Source organism: Bicyclus anynana, chromosome 9, assembly GCF_947172395.1.
Source record: "Bicyclus anynana chromosome 9, ilBicAnyn1.1, whole genome shotgun sequence".
Lineage (NCBI taxonomy): Eukaryota > Metazoa > Arthropoda > Insecta > Lepidoptera > Nymphalidae > Bicyclus > Bicyclus anynana.
The window spans coordinates 14,901,737-14,917,156 of NC_069091.1; the positions used below are offsets into that span (position 1 = coordinate 14,901,737).

Here is a 15,420-nt window from a genome sequence, read left to right on the forward strand (position 1 = left end):
ACCTCTCTGTTAAGAATCACAACACTATACCAACAGCCAAGTTTTGACGTCCTCCGTGGCGTAGTGGTATGCGCGGTGGATTTACAAAACGGAGGCCCTGGGTTTGATCCCTGGCTGGGCAGATTGAGATTTTCTTAATTTGTCCAGGTCTGGCTGGTGGGAGGCTTCGGCCGTGGCTAGTTACCACCCTACCGACAAAGACGTACCGCCAAGCGATTTAGCGTTCCGGTACGATGCCGAAAGAGGTGTGGATTTTCATCCTCCTCCTAACAAGTTAGCCCGCTTCCACCTTAGACTGCATCATCACTTACCATCAGGTGAGATTGTAGTCAAGGGCTAACTTGTAAAAAATAAAAAAAAAAGTAAAGGTATCATTCAAATGCTACCTTTTTCTTCTATAAATAATTGTGACAACCCTGAGCTTACCGAAATCGGATATGGGTATAATAACACCGTGTATTGTGGGATATTGCGGCGTCTCCTAGTTCGGTTCCGATACACGTCCGGTATAATAACCGGCTATTGGTTTTAGTTATTAGCCACGAACATACTGCAAGATATTTTGATACAGATTAAATAATATTTATTAATGTAAGCCAGAAAAGAGCAGTGGATATGACCTCTGCCTCCGATTCTGGAGGGCGTAGGTACTAATGCACCTCTAACTTTTCAGTTTTGTGCATTTTAAGAAATTAAATATCACGTGTCTCAAACGGTGAAGGAAAAACATCATGAGAAAACCTGCATACTAGAGATTTTTCTTAATTCTCTGCGTGTGTGAAGTCTGCCAATCCGCATTGAACCTCTAACCCCTCTTATTCTGAGAGGAGACTCGAGCTCATCAGTGAGCCGAATATGGGTTACATGGCTATGAGAAACCATAATTATTTTGACGGACACATTTATGTATTGTACAAAACGTGCGTTCCCAACTGTACTTACGTGGTTTAAATAACAAATATCATTGTACTATCGCCGCAAATAGTTTATTGTGTTAAAAATAAGTTATGTGCCATTAGGAATGATAACACGGCAGTTAGCCGATAACCCCCGCTGTCTGGACAAGGTTGTGGGTGGTCCTACATAACCCATAAACTAATATTTAAGATCCTTTGTAAACTTGATGTCTGGTATTCAATAGTTCAAAGGTTACAGAAGTGTCGTATAAGTACCTACATACGTGTAGATAGATACGAGTAGGTACCTATTTTGTATATATATATTTATACAATATTTTCTTATATTCATTGCTATAATGTATGTACTTAGGTATAATACATTATAACAATGAATTCTTGCTAGTTAGTCTCATTAAAACTTAGAACGGTGATTCAAACAATTTTTTATACGCTTTGTTAATTCTATCACAGGATTGCTTTAAAAACAAAAAAATAAATGTAAGCTTGGCAACTTCGTTCGTAGCACTCCCGATGGTCCGCGCGGGCCGGGGGACGTGTAGCGATGAATGAAAAACACACAACTGATGCACCTCAGTTCCCCGCACGCATGATTTCCCACCCACGCATTCTTTCCCCCCGTCGCCCGCATATCGTGGGAGTGCCATCAACGAACTAGCTAGTCTATAGTTCGAATTCGGACCTAATTAATTAATTAATCGCAACTTTACATTCGCTACTTTAAATATTGTCAAGATCAATTTCAGTTTTTGTTTTTTTTTTAAATTGATCTTGACGCTAAATCGCGAACCTCCCAATCTTAAATTTTGACCAGCTATGACTGGAAGGTCTTTAAATATTATCATCATCATCATAATCATAATCCAATCCACCCAATAAAATTATCTAGTGGATAATTAACTTTATTAATTAATTAATTTTTTTCAGAATTTTAGCCCAAGGTAAATCTAACGGAATACTAAAATAGGCATAAACCAACCCCATTAACTCTCATAATATAATGCAATGTACAAACTTGCACCTCCATTTAAACTTTACCCGACGTCATAACGTTAAAACACTTTTAAAATTGCTATTAATTAAAGTCAGAACTATATAAATACTCCATTAAATTCATCAAAGGGTAGACATAATATTATGCTCTCACTCTAACCATAATGGCAACTAACGATAGAGATATAGGCTTGCTGAAAGAAAAAAACCCAGTCAAGCGCGAGTAGAACTCACGCAGAAGGGTTCCGCATTTGATTTGCAAATACAACCGCTTACATTGCTTACATTAGGTACGTTTATGGGGAAGAGCAGATTACATATGTAATGTAGTGTCAGCTTAAATAATACTTACGTAAAGTTGTTCTAGCTCAAATGCTAAATGTAAAGTAGTTAATTCATCTCTCCTCTTGCATGGACTTCCAAATAATACGGTCTCGAGCCGCCAGCTTCCAGCGGCTCCCTGCAACCCGCTTGATGTCATCGGTCCACCTAGTGGGGGGGTCGACCAACTGCGCTTTCCGGTGCGGGGTCGCCATTCCAGCACCTTGGGACCCCAATTATAATATACTTTGTATTTTTTTTATATTTTTCCTTTATGTTTATTTACTTATTGTTGGTCTTTACCTTTGGGTGTCCATTTCCTATTCACTTACCACAACTCATATTCTACAACTCACAATTTGTAATCATCTTCATACCTAACGTACCATGGACATTTAAAACAAAAAAAAATATTACGAAGTTATAAGAAACGTAGATCTAAACTGAAAATTTCTGTGCAATTTTATTATATAACATTACATACTTGAGTTTTTATAACAGGGTAAAAAAGCTCTTTATCATTTTACTGTTATAATAACAACATCAAGGTAGGACGGAACCCTAAAAAGTGTTTTTTTTAATGCATGCTACATTTAAAAGGGTTATTTTAACGTAAACGCTAAACGCATATGATAGTATGCCCTTGTAAATTATGTTGATAAATCAAAAGTTACGGTTATGACCCTTCGCACGTTATGTTACGTTGAAAAGTTAAACCGCAAAAGTTGGCTTTTAATAGCGTTTACAAAATAAAACTTTTAAAAGCAAGCAACATGCTAAAAAGGTTTTATTTTTAATAGTAAAATATTTGTGAAATTTAAGTAGCACGCCCCACATAGGAATATCTGGATGAGTTAAAGCACTATATAGTACGAATTGGCTTACTGATTAATGTAACAATTTCATGACATTTTTAGGACCAGCCTCGTCGGTCCAATAGTTTGTCTGTACGGCGTCCGATCGTGACATTCAAGGTTCGAGTCGTGGGCTTTGAAATTTTTTTTTCTTCCAAGGTCACCTTAAACCTCAAAATAAATCGCTTGGCGGTATGTCTTTGTTGGTAGGGTGGTAACTAGCCACGGCCGAAGCCTCCCACCAGCCAGACCTGGACAAATTAAGAAAACCTCAATCTGCCCAGCCAGGGATCGAACCCAGGACCTCCGTTTTGTAAATCCACCGCGCATACCACTGCGCCACGGAGACCGTCAGGCCGAGGTAAACAAGACTCACGACGTTGGTGGTAGGCTTTATGGCAGGGACACCAACGTTTGAAGGCAGGAGGGGTTTTTAGCCGGTGAGAGTCCGGCACTACCTGACACATGTCAATGAGGATTTTCCTCCCTACGGAAAGAAAAGGTTAGATATTGGACCATGGACGGGACCTTTAGGGCGTGTTCTCGCGTGTCCTGTGTCGCGTGAAGTGTTGTGTTGTTGTTGTTATTGTTGTTGTATAGGCGGTGGTCTTCCACTCACCATCAGGTGGGCCATCTTTTGATCTATTCACTAACTTTGAGTAACTTTAGTGGATATACACGAAATTTACTGACTACGAGTACTTAACTATTGTGAATAATTCTCAAGTCACATAATTTCGTCTTCATTGCTAACGACTCAAAATTACGAACCAGTGTGTTTGCCATTGCCTTTACGGAAAATGTGGTTGTTGTTTATTTGATGTATTAGGTGGCTAATAGACCAAAGTTAGTTAATAGGCCAGCAGTTTGCAAGTTAGAACTTTAATTATTATTATAAAAAATCATCAGGATAAATTGTAACAGACGATTTGTCACTATTCATCACACCAGATGCTCAACCATACGGGTTGAAAGTAAATATTTTAATGCAAGTGGTAACCGGTAGGTGATGCGTTTAAAAAATTAATGCATTTCATGTGAGTTGGCGGCTTAGAACCGCGGGTTTTCGATGACAGCACGATAAACAGAGGCACACGTGTTGTGGGCGGTGGGGCAAGTTACAACCAGTGGCGAGTTGAAATACTCTGGTGGACAATGGCGTGCACAGGGCTTTTAACTACAGTAGGAACAAACGCCAATATGAGAGTCAACCAAGTTTAGAAATCATCCGATTTCTTGCGCCGCAAGATCGAATAAAAGAGTAAGTTTATTTCGGAAAGCGGACCCAGTGGGACCACGAAAAGATCATCATTATCAACCCATATTCGTCTCACTGCTGAGCTCGAGTCTCCTCTCAGAATGAAAGAGATTAGGAAAATTATAGTCCACCACGCTGGCCCAATGGGGATTGGCAGATTTCACACACGCAGAGAATTTGGAAAATTCTCTGGTATGCAGGTTTCCTCACGATATTTTTCCTTCACCGTTTGAGACACGTGATATTTAATTTCTCAAAATGCACAAACTGAAAAGTGGTGAGGTGCATGCCCCGGAACGGATTCGAACTCACACCCTTCGGAATCGGAGGAAAAGATCATGTCCACTGGACTATCACGGCTCTCCCTGTTTGAAACAACGAATATCTAACTAAGCGAACTACCCAACTGGGAATTGACTTGGAGGGAGGGGAAATCAGTCATTAATAATTCCATGGCTATGGGATCAGACTCAAATCCTGGGATCATCCAAATTCTCCACCAGATACCCAACTTCATAGGATAGAGATCAGAATAAGCGTGTCTTTCCCACTAAAATCGGATTATATGTGTCCACTACTAAAACCTCGCATTAGCCACCTTCAGTGCATATTAAAGAAGGCTCCGGACCCTCAAATGACTTCCTTACCAATGCCTAAGCTAGCCCAGCTAGCTAACTCGCCTGCAGTCCGCGTTGAATTCCGTGTATCCCCGTTGAATCTAGCAATCGCTCAATCCGCTTTCCGCTTGTACCATGTACCGTAGCATCGCTACGCGCCGTCGCCTTTCTTTTTAATAATGTGTGAACACCAGAAATACATAAATTTCATTTTTTACCGCGGCTTTTACGCTATTGTGGCATTAAAAATGACTGCAATAATGCTCCCGGCAACCATAATACACTTCTCCTGCTTTATTGACTTGAGTGATTGCTCAGTGGAGATTTATTTGATTTATTTTACAATGGCATAGTTATCTATCGTCATCAACCCATATTCGGTTCACTGCTGAGCTCGAGTCTCCTCTCAGAATGAAAGGGGTTAGGCCAATAGTCCATCACGCTGGCCCAATGCGGATTGGCAGACTTCACACACGCAGAGAATTAAGATAATTCTCTGGTATGCAGGTTTCCTCACGATGTTTTCCTTCACCGATAAATTCCATAGTTAGCTACTTACATACTAATATTATAAAGGCGAAAGTTTGTGTGGAAGTGTGTACGTTTGTTACTCCTTTACGCTTTAACTACTTGACCGATTTGGCTGAAATTTGGAGATTATCTTGTAAAAAAAATAGCCGAATTGGTTGAGGAACTCATTTGGTGATTCATTTTTATGTATACAAGTAGGTTACATTATTTTATTTAATTAATATAAATATTGTTTTTTTATTATTACTTGTATAATGTAATTATTGCACGTCTGTTGTGATTGATCCACATCAATTAATCAACTATACATTACCGCATTCTGGCAATAAATGATTTTGATAGTGGATTCCCGTTGTCCGTGTTGTTGTCGTGTTTTACCTGTATAGTTACCGTTATTGTGTATAAAAAGTGGTATTATATAGTCTATGTTACTCGCTGATAATGTAGTTTTCCAAAGTTCAGAACATTATTATTTTTTAATTAGTCCAGTTGTTTCTGAGCCTATTCACTGCAAACGTACAAACAAACAAAAAATCTTACTTCTTAGTAATAGGTAATGTTAGTGCAGACCTTTGGTATTTTAATGTGTAAAAATTTGTACCTCAAGATAGTATACGTAATAAGAAATAAATTTTAAACAAGTCATAAAGCATAGGTACAGGAAAACTTAAGAAAAATGTATACCACTCTTCATTGGTGAAGTCTCTTTAAACAAAGAGCAACATCATTCCAATCTATATTAGAAGCTCGTCGTGCCTGTATCGTTTTATTGCGTCTGATAAAAGATTTCTAAAGAATATAGTCTGAGCCGTAATATAAGGCATTTTTCCATAGTCCCTCCATTATAGACGCTTCAATGGGTAATGCAAGATGAGACGCCATAAAAGGACGTAACTGGAAATGACATTAGAAGCGCATCAATATTTACGATTTACAGTATACTTTTACTATAAAAATCTATCTATACACATACTAATACTAACATATAAAGCTGAGGAGTTTGTTTGTTTGATTGAACACGCTAATCTCAGGAACTACTGGTACGATTTGAAAAATTGTTTCAGTGTTAGATAGCCCATTTATCGAGGAAGACTATAGGCTATATATAATCCCCATACTCCTACGGGAACGAGAACCACGCCGGTGAAACCGCGCGGCGTTAGCTAGTTCAAATATAAAATCGATTGTTACGTAACAATACTTACTATAAAGCTGAAGAGTTTGTTTGTTTGTTTGTTTGATTGAACGCGCTAATTTCAGGAACTACTGGCCCGATTTCAAAAATACTTTCAGTGTTAGATAGCCCATTTATCGAGGAAGGCTATGGGCTATATATTATCCCCATACTCCTACGGGAACGAGAACCACGCGGGTGAAACCGCGCGGCGTCAGCTAGTTCAAATATAAAATCGATTGTTACGTAACAGGCACTTTTCAAAAGTCGAATAAGTTCGCTGTTGATTTATAAGGCAGAATCTACTGAGAAGTGCAGAAAAGAAATTCAACATTTTGGAGATTTTGTAATCATAATTAAAGCAAGTGTAATTTTCAAAATTTTATTACCTCTTTTGTGATGGTGATGTGATTAAAACCATTAGTTTTTAGTGTTTTATGTTCTGTGATCTAATTGGCTCCAAGCATTTAATTATTTATTTTATTATCATTCTCTCTATTTCATGGTATCATGGTAACCTTGCAGCATAAGTAGTACGTAAGTACTTATCTACTATAAATTTTGAATAAACTTTATACTCAATCAACTCTTCGAATTATGTGCCCCGCCTATTACGACCTTTAACTTTGCTACTAGTTGAGCTATGCCAGTAACTTTGGTTCTTCTGCGGATCAGTTCCTTCCATCACTCACTGTGTGAGTCCCATAGTTGACAACTTCTTATAATTCGATGCACACTCAAAAAATGATGACGTCATGCGTCGTTCCCTCGCTCTAGGGTTGCCAACTTTTTTACAAGAAATAAAGTAGGTATATTCTGGTCTATGAAGATTATTAAACAGTATCTACTTTAGAAAAACGAACATTTACCTTTGAAAAATGCAACCATTCACCATCAACCATCAGTATTTTCTTATGACGTTGTCACGTTCAACTATCGTCAGTAAACCGACTTTACAGACAATTGATTTTTTTAATTAAATTAAATAAAATTTCGATTTTGCGACATCGGTTTTCTCTAAATCCACGTAAAACTTGTCGTCACTCGTGTCCCCCCAAAGCGGGCGTTTCAAAAGACCTGCAATACAGAGCCCTCGAGCCTCCAGTGGGGGGTCATTTGGATGAACTGGCGATACTTTGAAATGTTAAGCATCCGATCTTGATTACGCAGTAATGAGGTACCTATAATTCAAATTGTTCACCCTTGTGGTTGCCGAGCTTTTTAGATGTTCCTTCTTTATAAAGGGAAATTCAACTTTAATGGACATATTTTTCAATATTAAAAATTAATAAATGTTATTTTCTCTCTGTCTGCATTTACTTATATTTTATTAACCGATTTCAAAAAAAGGAGTGGTTCTGAATTTTGTGTGCGTGTGTGTAAGTATGTTTGTACCTCTTTTACGATGCGGCTACTGAAGCGATTTGGCTGAAATTTGGAATGGAAATAGATTTTACTCTGGATTAACACATAGGCTACTTTTCATCCCCGAAAAATCCATGGTTTCAGCGGGATTTGTGAAAAAGTGAATTCCACGCGGACGAAGTCGCGGGCGTCCGCTAGTAACTAATAAAAGTGTGGTAATTGTTTGTAACAAATTTTAATTAATTTCATGAAAGTATGTTTATGGTACTTTATATTAAAAAAAATCAATTAAAAAATTTTCATCTGTCTGCCTGCGCGGCTAATCTCTAAAATTGCTCTAACAATTTTGATGTAACTTTCAATAGCAGATAGCTGATATTATAACCATGTATTATCATGTTGCTGAGCATTACATATAATTTGCAAAAATAATATACCTAAATATCAAAAACTAAATTTGTCAGAAGTGGGATTCGAACCCACGCCCACAGAAGTGGACTGCGACCTGAACGCAGCGCCTTAGACCGCTCGGCCATCCTGACTATGATATTAATGACGAAATAGCTGATAGTTTGCTTAAAACTAGCTATGCCCCGTGGGTTTACCCGCAAAGACAGATTTTTGTGGCAAATAACTGGTTCCGTCCAGTTACCAGACCAATAACCAACAGTTACTAAAACCCTGTCTGTCTATCTAAAAACTGTACAAACTAAATCTTTGTCTAGCGAGAATTGTGTATTTATACCTAATGAAATACATTAGCTACTCAAACACTTAAAAAAATTTTGATAACCCAGTGGATATGACCTCTGCCTTTAACTTGAAGGGCGTAGGTTCGAATCCTATCCGGGGCATACCTCCAACTTATTAGAAATTAAATGTCACGTGTCACAAACGGTGAAGGAAAAACATCGTAAGGAAACCTGCATGCCTGAGAATTGTCTTAATTTCCTATGTGTTTCTTCCAATCCGATTTGGCCCAGCATGGTTGATTCTGAGAAGAGACTTGTGCTCAACAGTGAGCCAAACATGGGTTGTTAATGATGACTCAAACACTTACGAGTATCTATTCCTAAAACCAGTTCAAATAAACAAATCTTTCATTTGTATAATATTGCTGCAGAAGTAATTAGTGTTTTACGATAAAAACTGAACAAACAATTTACTTTCTGATAATGAAGTGTACAAAAAAGTGGGCGATCTTTCTTAAGAGTTCGTTAATATTAATTATAATTAATTGGAGTTCAAAGGGTAACTGACGGCATGCCTTTGGTAAGATAAGAGATGAGACAAAATCTTTGTTTTATGCACAAATCAATAACGACTTATATTAAATAGTCTGTGGTTTTCTGTTAGTATATATACTCGTACATAAGTACTAAGTATATGCAGTTCGCTTTAGCTAGGTTTAGCTACTAAATGAACATTATTTGGTTTTCCTTGTTCATGAAATTCTCAGTGTCTTATATACGAGCAAGTAAGTACTTCTAAGAAGTTAATCCGTTGTTCCATAAAATAATTCTATTTCAAGTTTTTTTTCTCTGAACCGGCTTCAAACTATATAGTTTTACCCTTCATTATTTCAAACGTCGTTTGACAGAGTATTTTTTGACATACTTACGAGTGGCGTAGGATGGAATTTTGACGAAGGCAAGCCGTTAAAGAAACGGAAAATCATACCGCTTATTGCAAACTCCGGATTCTCATACATCCTTACATATTATATTCATAACAATAATGAATATATTATTATGGATTTTTAAAAGGTAACTCGGTGGGAATCGGCCTGTATGGACTCTTCGCCGCTGATACCTATATATATATGAGTCGGTTAAAAATAGATAACAACTATTGCAACAAAGTGTTTTTATTGGTAACTTTTTAGTTATAGCGAAAGTTTAAAGTGTTTATTTAGGAAGAACTTTATTACGGAATAACTTTTGTTTATTGATGTTTGTTTTGTTTTAATTATTACCTATAGGTATAAAAATAATTATAGTAATGACAATATGAAAAGTTACGAGTTTCACTTCCAAACGTAGCTAGCTTTAGATACTATATGTTATTGAGTAATAACATTCCATTTTCTCCCAAGCATAGTCTGCGAGTGAAACGTTCCTACATCTAGCGACCTTTGCTCAGCATAGCTGTTTTGTTTATTGCCTGTTAATGCATGTTTCGCATAGCCCAGAGTGGGCGTTTTGCATGCCTCGCAGTTTACGCAAATCCCACGGGATTATTCAATGAATTTCTCTTTGCGTCAAACGTTTACGCAGCGACTGTGAAAACTTTGAAGTCTGATCTTTTCCTTTTTTCCACACCGCGGAAATTGTGGTTTTTTTCCCTCATACTGTTTAGGTGTGGCTTTAGCACGTTTGTTATGTCACCTCTGTGTAACTTGCGTGGTTAGGTGTAACTTAATTCGTAGTGACGCGTTTTCCCACTGACATGGCATGTTTTAAAAGGTTTCAAAAGGGACACGGAAATTGTACATGATGGTTACCTAGCGTACGGTCGACAGGGAATTTGCTTTGTATCTGCAGAGGTACACGGAGAGCATAGGTAATAAGGTGAATTGTGTGCGATCCGCTTGGAATGGCTCCAAGCTGTGGTAGTGATTTTCGTGTGAAATATTTTGTATGCATTTTTACATTAGGACAGTTTAATTTATGTAAACTCTTCACGCCGCTAGCCTCCTGGTACCTGGACGCAGAGCAAACAGACAAAAGTATTCTTTCTTCTTCTTACTGCCCCGGTGGTTCAGTGGTTAGTCTATACGTGCCATCAGATCACGAGGTCCTGGGCTCGATCCCGGGGTCTATAAAATTTTAACTTTAATAATGTTTGTAAAAATGTGGCTGCGAAGTAAAGAAACTGGCAACTGGTTATTTCACATAATATTATGCCGAGGATAATATTTAAAAATACATGGATGGTTGAAGGTTTAAACTCTACCTTTACTTTACTAAACAAGACATGTCTGAGTTCTAAGTCCTCTACCCTCCCTAAAACCAATGAGATTCAGCTAAGAATGCTACTTACTTGTTTCCTAGTGGGGAAGACAATTTCCTTCACAGCAGCCATATTTGTGTGTATTTTTTGCTGAATACGCGTTTATTGTCACGGCAATATGGCCCTGACGTCCGGCGTTCCCCTTTGATCCGCCATGTGGTTCCGGCGAACACACGTGCCAACATTGAGATGGTCAGTTATTGCTTTTCTGGCTACATCATGTTTATATCATTGCCACCGCATTAACGTGCACGGGAATTTGCACCGTGTTACTTGAAAATAAAGATGAAAACTCTATGAATGTTTAAAGCTATTGTCATCAGTGTACAACGATTTGATGTTTCAAATTTGCGCACTCTAAAATGACTCATAATGTCATATACATAAGAGCTATAAAAGAATGCACCGCGGTTCAATCATTCAGAAAGTATCCACACGTAAATTTAGACTGTATGGCTTTGGAATAGGGTCTACTTTTATATGAAGTGGTTAGTCGATTCAGTATCCATTTGGAGCCGTTTAACTATCAATGAGTTGCAGGTTATGAATGCGTCGACAAGGCAAGCCATTGAGGGAATACGTATCTCGAGACAATAAATATGGATTAGGACCTTTATCTCGAACGATGTATCGCTTCTTTTGATGTTGCGCTGATACAACAGTTAGTAACTGTTTTACTTTCAGCCTGAATACTAGCTGGCTTATTCAGTATTGTGGTCTTTCTTATCAACCTATTAAAATTAACATCAAATCAATTCACAAATTGACATTTACCTACTGCGTGATATCCACCAGTAAAAATTGGATGTCATTCTTACCTAAAATTTCAATTCCGTAAATGTCAACTAGCGTATGTCCAAGTTGAAAGTTTGTATGGAAAGTCCTTCATTTTTAGAGTTACAGTTTTAATGTTCATAAATCATAAAAAAAAATCAAAATACATATAATGTAATTCAAATTTTATTTAAATTCATCCCACTAAGTGGGGAAATAGGGCTTGAAAGTTTACAATGATTTCCACGCGTACAAAGTTGCGGGCGTCCGCTAGTCTATACTAATATTATAAAGAGGAAAACTTTGTTTGTAAGTTTGTATGCTTGTTTGTTTGATTGTAATGAATAGGCTCAAAAACTACTGGATCGATTTTAAAAATTCTTTCACCATTCGAAAGCTACATTATCCACAAGTAACATAGGCTAAATTTTATTTTGGAAAAAATAGGGTTCCGTAAGATATTTGGGTTTTTCGGACACAAGGTGTAAAAAATCAACCAGATAAGTTACTTATTTTGCGTACGCTGCCTAAACTATAAAAGATAAAACCATAAAATGTTCTAATTAATTGTAGATCTTATAAATATCTACAAAAAAGTCCGCGTTACACTATATCAATCTATGTCGAGTGAGGCACAACAACCATTTTCTTAATTAAAAATCTTAAATTTTTTTGTTTAGGGGTAGGGGTAGGGTAGGGGTAGTTAAGAGTAGGGTAGGGATAGTTGAAAATTTACATCGATTTTAACGCGGACGAAGTCGCGGGCGTCGGCTAGTATTTTATATTTTTACTGGATAACACCTAATCAATTTAGATAGCACCCCCATTTATTTGTATACATATAGTTATACCTGGGGTCCTGTGGGTCCTGAAAAAGAACTCTTGTCGCTTCTTGCAATCATTTGAGATGTGGGGATTAAGGAAAATGATGAAAATATCTTGGAATCACTTTGTCTCAAATGCTCAAGTGCTGGAGAGAACAAACTGCAAACGCGAGCTTATGACAACTATAATGAGGCGGGAGGTTGCATTTTTCGGACATCTGCAAAGAGGACCCCTCTACGAGTTTCCTAGGCTGATCCTAGAAGGCAAGATAGTCGGAAAAAGGGCACAAGGACGGCAGAGACGTAAATGGGTCTCAGACCAATTATTGTATAGGACCTGCCTCGCTAGACGTTACTTTTCTGTCAAAGTATATGATCAACGATCTAATGCGATTATAAAAACTGTCTCTATAAAATCGATGTTAAAAGTTGTAATCCTGTTCGTCGTTTAAAGAGCTCCGTAAAAATACCTTTTTGTGTAATTGAATTGTGTAAAAAACGGGCAAACACTTGAAGTTTAGTATAAAATTTATACCAAATCTAAGCTTGTTTTCCTCAGAAAATGACAGACAATTTTGTTCGTGACTATGAGTGCGATACAGGTCCTTCTATAATTGGTCTGAGAAATGGGTGGACGATATTAAGGAGTGGACCAAGAGTAATTACAGCCAGCTGTAAAATATGTCAAATGATCGGAAAAGTTTTCTCCATCTGACCGCCAAACTTCAGTTTGAAGAGGGCACCTGATGATGATGATAGTTATTTTTTTTAAATTCTTTACAAGTTAGCCCTTGACTACAATCTCACCTGATGGTAAGTGATGATGCAGTCTAAGATGGAAGCAGGCTAACTTGTTAGGAGGAGGATGTAAATCCACACCCCTTTCGGTTTCTACACGGCATCGTACGGAGGAGTTATACCTAGCTACGCCACTGGTCAACAAATAACAGAGTATAAGTTAAACAAAGTTGCTTGCTCTCACTTTAAGCGCATGACCTCATAAAGAAATCCTTAAAGCTTAATATAAATTCCATGTGCAAACAATTATGTACGTATTGTTGAAGCAATATGCGATCAAAGCGTAGGAAGCCGTCGATTGATCGAGTTGAAACTCTTTTTAATAAACATTCCCGCCAATATTTCGCCGAAACGTGTTTCCAATCGAGATCGGGAAAGCATCGAATTAATTCTCGGTAAAATGAATCGATATACGAAGCACCTGTGAAAAAGTATTTATGTATTTTCTTTTAATGATCGTCACGTATGCAGTGCGTACAGTGTGCCTAGTGGGAGTTTTCAATGTTTTCATACTGTTACTATCGCGTTGACGTAAACGTTAATTTATATGGAATTGAAACAGTTGTGCAGTAGTGCCACTAGAGCGCTGTTTCAATTCCTTAGAAATTCGCGTTTACGTCAACGCGGTCGTCACAGTATCGAACTGCCTCTAGGCCCTCAGTTCTTATATGACTAAATACTAATTTACACGACATAATATTGTACCTACCACAGAACATTTTTTTTATTCTTTACAAGTTAGCCCTTGACGATGAAAGCTGTTAGGAGGAGGATGATTTGAAAATCCACACTCCTTTCGGTTTCTACACGACATCGTACCAGAACGCTAAATCACTTGGTGATACGTCTTTGTCGGTAGGTTGGTAACTAGCCACGGCCGAAGTCTCCCACCAGCCAGTCAGCCAGCCAGCCGGGGATCAAACCCAGGACCTCCGTCTTGTAAATCCACCGCGCATACTACTGCGCCACGGAGGCCGTCAAACATTACTACTACTAAACATGGCGGTGGTCGTTTTAAGGTCGTTCAGACCTCACTTATTATTATCAGGTATTTGCGTTGCATTTTTGGGTTTGCAGAGAATCAGAGGGTAGGTAGGTACTTATTGCATTGAGATCGCAACTGCAGTTTGTCATAACCCTCTAAACAGCGAGGGTGAGTGCACTTAATCGTCTGCCAGAGCGGTCCTGTGACAATAATAGCCTGGGGTTAGAATGGGGTGCATTTGATCGCGGTTAGGGTGTATTGATAAGGTCTCAAAGAGGCATAAACTGCGATGATGTATGGGAGGTCCGACGAGCGTATAGTTCGCCCTAATCGTTTATCAGAATTCTATACGTAGATGGCATTAGTAGATAATAGTTCATATTATGTGCCGATTTACTGCAAATCATATCTACATAGTTCGTAGATACTAATGTGTAAATGCAAAACTAAGTCTATCTGACTGTTTGCTACTTTACCACTGAACCTTGAATGGAGATGGAAACAGGGACGAACTTTTCAATGTCAAGGAACATTCATGTTATTATCAGTTAATCAGCGGAAATTATCATTTAATTATTCCTTATAAAAATTATTAACTTTTCTCCTATTATTAAACTGTATAAAAAATAACACGATCATAGAAAATTTAAATTTAGTTTTGTAATAATATTAAAGTCAAAAGGGATCCAGGTAGCATTCTCCTTTGCTAGGATAAACAGCAAAACAAAGTCTACTTTTCATCACGGAAGACATCAAAGAATCAAACAGTAATCGCAAGTAGGATCAATTAGCCCCACTACACTGTAATCTTTGGCCCCGGAGTCAGACAGTTAAAATATAAATTCAAATTGGCTGTGAGCGCCATCTATGAGAGTGATTGTGCAACATGCATGGTTTTTGACGTAGTTCCATACTAGCAGGCTAGATGGCGCATTTCCCACAGTATTGTGTAGTTTTAGGTTTCGTTACAAGATGGCACTAGTTAAAAAAAGAGTTC

The 15,420-nt window shown here is 37.9% G+C and overlaps 1 protein-coding gene and 1 non-coding gene across 2 annotated transcripts in view; one reads left to right on the plus strand and one right to left on the minus strand.

The window, feature by feature from the left end:
* LOC112049579 (kinesin-like protein CG14535) overlaps positions 1-15,420 on the plus strand; it is a 413,102-nt gene that overhangs the window by 50,077 nt on the left and 347,605 nt on the right. The gene's annotated exons all lie outside the window — the stretch shown is intronic.
* On the minus strand, positions 8,489-8,572 carry Trnal-cag (transfer RNA leucine (anticodon CAG)). The gene has a single exon. It is a non-coding gene; the product is annotated as a tRNA-Leu (tRNA).